General features: G+C 37.0%; 1 long non-coding RNA gene across 1 annotated transcript; it reads right to left on the bottom strand.

Moving 5' to 3' along the window:
* Window positions 1-1594: 1594 nt before the first annotated feature.
* On the bottom strand, window positions 1595-4049 carry LOC128629550 (uncharacterized). The gene is made up of 2 exons (XR_008393926.1): window positions 3310-4049; window positions 1595-3167 (listed from the first exon to the last, which is right to left on the bottom strand). It is a non-coding gene; the product is annotated as an uncharacterized LOC128629550 (long non-coding RNA).
* Between the last annotated feature and the right edge of the window lie 391 nt (window positions 4050-4440).

Raw genomic sequence — 4440 nt, forward strand, 5'->3', positions numbered from 1 at the left:
AACTTAAAAAAATTTTGTCTTTCGAAGATTTGGAGAAGGTTATTCATGCTTTTATCACATCGCGCTTAGATTATTGTAATCCTTTGTATTTGGGTCTTCCTCAGTCATCTCTTTCTCGTCTCCAGATGGTTCAGAACGCAGCTGCAAGGCTGTTGACCAGGACAAAGAAATATGATCATGTCATGACAATTTTAGTATCGTTCCATTGGCTCCCGGTGCATTTTGGGATCCAGTTTAAGATTCTGTTGTCTTTAAAACTCTTAATGATCATGCTCCTTCTTATCTCAAAGATCTTCCTACACCACGTTCATCTAGTAGATTTTTAAGATCTTCTGATAGGTTTTTTCTGAATGTCCCTCGATCCCATTTTAGGTTTCTTCTGTATGGCCCTCGATCCCGTTTAAAAACTAAGGGGGATAGAGCTTTTTCAGTTGCCGCCCCTCGTTTATGGAATCAATTGCCACTGGACATCTGCCTTGCACCCTCAATTACCATTTTTAAAAAGATGCGGAAAGCATATCTCTTCTCAAAGGCGTTTTAATCCGATTTTTTTATTTATTTATTTTTACTATTGTCTATTGTCTGTCTTTATTTGATTTTATTCTGTTTTCTATTTTACTTTTCTTTACTCTGTTCAGCACTTTGGTCAGCTTTGCTGTGTGAAATGTGCTTTCTAAATAAAACTTACTTACTAAGAGTGATCAGATGTGGTGATAATTACACCTTAATGATTTTTCTGAAGCCCTTGTAGCTATGTAAAACCCTGCAACTGTTTCCCTATCAGAAAGAATGTCAAGTAAAAATAGAAACCATTAAGTATCCAGAGTCTATACCTGTATGTGATCTTTGAAATATAATTAACCAACGTTCTTTTAAACTCTATCCGGCTAGCCACAAGGTTTGGTGCACAAACAAAACCCACACCGGAGCACCCAAACGCTGGATCTGGCAACACACTGTCCCACGTGGAACTTTAAATCTCTGGAATGTTTGCTAGATTTGATAGAAGTTCCTTAAAAAAAGCCAGTAAGATTAATAAGAATTATAATATCCACATGAAAATCCAGAATGAGGATGAAAATAATGTGCAAAATGAAGAGGTAAATTAGGGACTTCACTACAGATGAATAGGGTCATTTTTTTTACAGCAATATATATCGAATCAATCTAAGTTTTTTTTTTTTCTATTGGAACTTGTGAATGAGGCTTCGTGAAATTAAATGTGCATTTACACACTCATAATGCTGCTAGAATGAGTTATTTCATTACATCATTTCTTTACTGAAAATACCAGGCACGTTATAATAAATATGCCAGTTTTCCAAGTATGAAATCTATTGCAAATCCAACAATAACCAACATTTTGGGAAATTCCTCTGCAATAACCTCCGAATATTAGGCATAGGAATAAACATGAAAAATAAATGTAATGAATTCAGCTAATCTTGAAAGAGATTTTTGGTTCTGAACATAGAAAAATATTTTGAGAAAGTGGTTTTAAAAATGCTGTGTAGTGTAATGTTTATCCTTACTCAAGACAGGGATACCGTAATAGAGGTAGCAAGAGAAATAAGAAAAGACAAAACTATTTAGCCGAGTGGAACAACATGACACTTTTATTAAAGGTTCAAGTGACTATCCTTTACATTTCCTTGAACAGAGTGACTAATCTTCATTTTTGCCGGTGGTTTTGCCGTAGTCTTCATCACCAAGTTCTGAACTTGTACAGGAGCTTCTGTTCCTCCAGTCAGGTTCCCCATAATGGAGATAGCAAAAGAGATAAGAAAAGTTTTTAGCATAGTGGAGTGGCATGAAAAATTCAAGTGCATTGCCTTTAGATTTTTCTTTCAATTTACCAAAGTGACTACCCTTAGTTTTGCCCTAGTGTTTAGAGAAAAGGTCTAGTCCTGAACTTGTACAGGAGTGTGTTTACCTCAAGACAGGGACACTGTGATTAAGGTAGCAAGAGAAATAAGAAAAGACAAAACCGTTTAGCCGAGTGGAACAACATGGCGATTTTATTAAAGGTTCAACTGACTATCCTTTAGAGTTCCTTGAACAGCAAGACTAACCTTTATTTTTGCCGTAGTCTACATCACAGAGTCCTGAACTTGTACAGGAGCGTGTTTACCTCCAGTCAGGTTCCCCATAATGGAGAGAGCAGAAAAGACACAGGTTTTTAGCACAGTGGAGTGGCATGACTTTTGTACAAAGTTCAAGTTCATTGCCTTTCAATTTCTTTGTAATTTTACCAGAGCGACTAACATTTAGTTTTGTTGTAGTGGTTACCACCAACCTAGAGACCTGAACTTGTACAGGAGCTTCTGTGCCTCAAGACAGGGACACCGTGATTGAGGTAGCAAGAGAGGTAAGACAAGACATGACATTTTTATTAAAGGTTCAGGTGACTAGCCTTTAGATTTCCTTGTTCTTGAACAGCGAGACTAAACTTTAGTTGTGCTGCTGGTTTTGCGGTAGTCTTTACCACCGAGGTAGAGACCTGAACTTCTACAGGAGCGTCTGTGTCTCAAGTCATGTTCACCATGATTAAGGTAGCAAGAGGGAGAACAAGAACAAACTGTTTAGCGTAGGGGAACAACATTACATAAAAAAAAAAAAAGTTTAAATGACTATCCTTTGGATTTACATTAACAGAATGACTAACTTTTATTTTTGGTGTAGTCTTCATCACCGAGTCCTGAACTTCTACAGGAGCGTGTTTACCTCCAGTCAGGTTCCCCATAATGGAGAGAGCAGAAGAGGTAAAAAGAAAAAAAGAAAAAAGACAAATAAGTGTGAGTCATAGTAGAGCACCAAGACTGTTCTAAAAGTTCAGGTTCCTAGATTTTAGATTTGGACAATAAGTTTGTCATTGTGTCTAGACTTTAGTTTTTTCACTGCTTTCACTATAGTGTTTACCTCAGAGGTCAAGTCCTGACTGGTCACCTGAACTTGTATAGGAGCTTATTTCCCTCGACAGGTACACCATGATTGAGGTGGCAAGGGAGGAATAAAAAGACACAAGTTTTTAATATATTGGAGCAGAATAACATACAGTTGTAGTGCATTGCCTTTAGATTTTTCTTCTAATTTACCAAAGTGACTAACCTTTAGTTTTGCCCTAGTGTTTACAGAAATGGTCTTGTCCTGAACTTGTACAGGAGCTTCTGTGTCTCAAGTCAGGTTCACAGTGATTAAGGTAGCAAGAGAGGTAAGACAAAACAAAACTCTTTAGTGTAGGGGAAGAACATTACATTAAAAAAAGTTTATATGACTATCCTTTAGATTTCCTTCAACAGAGTGACTAACCTTTATTTTTGCTGTAGTCTTCATCACCGAGTCCTGAACTTGTACAGGAGCGTGTTTACCTCCAGTCAGGTTCCCCATAATGGAGAGAGCAGAAGAGGTAAGAAAAGACACAGGTTTTTAGCACAGTGGAGTGGCATGACTTTTGTACAAAGTTCAAGTTCGTCGCCTTTCGATTTCTTTGTAATTTACCAGAGTGACTAACATTTAGTTTTTCAGCTGGTTTTGCCTTAGAGTTTACAAACGAAGTACAGACCTGAACTTGTACAGGAGCTTCTGTGTCTCAAGGCAGGGATACTGTGATTGAAGGAGCAAGAAGGGTAAGACAAAACAAAACTCTTGAGCCGGGTGGAACAACATGACATTTTTATTAAAGGTTCAAGCGACTAGCCTTTAGATTTACTTGTTCTTGAACAGCGAAACTAACCTTTAGCTTTGCTGTAGTGTTTACCACTGAGGTAGAGTGCTGAACTTAATGGAGATACCAGAAGAGGTAAGAGGATGGCATGAATTTTGTACCAAGTTCAAATTTATTTTTCTTTAGATTTCCTTGTAATTTACCAGCGCGACCAACCTTTAGTTTGTCCTGAGTTTCTACAGGAGCTTGTTTGCCTCAAGAAAGTTATCCCATGATTGATATAGCAAGAGAGATAAGGCAAGACACAATCATTTAACACAGTGGAATGGCAAGATATTTTTATTAAAGGTTCAAGTGTCTAACCCTTAGATTTCCTTGTTCTTAAAAAAAAAAAAACAACAGCAACATATATATATATATATATATATATATATATATATATATATATATATGCAAAATACCATATATTGGTGAAGCAGAGTGAAGAGTGTGCGGTACCACAGCCACTTTCATTGGCACTTTTGCACTTTTCTTCTTTTTCTTGTCAGTTGTCTGTAGACATAAATATTAATGCCTTAATCTGAGGTCTGTTTTAGAGCTAAAAGATAACAAATATGGAAATCTAGTCTCATAACCTGCAATCTTCAGATGAGACAGTGTGTGTGTGTGTGTGTGTGTGTGTGTGTGTGCGTATGTATTAGGTCAGTGTCTCCTTACTGCTTCCTTACTCCTGTGCTTTAAATAAACTCTGCTGTAATTTATTGTATTTTTCCACT

Source organism: Ictalurus punctatus, chromosome 4 (genome assembly GCF_001660625.3).
Source record: "Ictalurus punctatus breed USDA103 chromosome 4, Coco_2.0, whole genome shotgun sequence".
Classification (NCBI taxonomy): domain Eukaryota; kingdom Metazoa; phylum Chordata; class Actinopteri; order Siluriformes; family Ictaluridae; genus Ictalurus; species Ictalurus punctatus.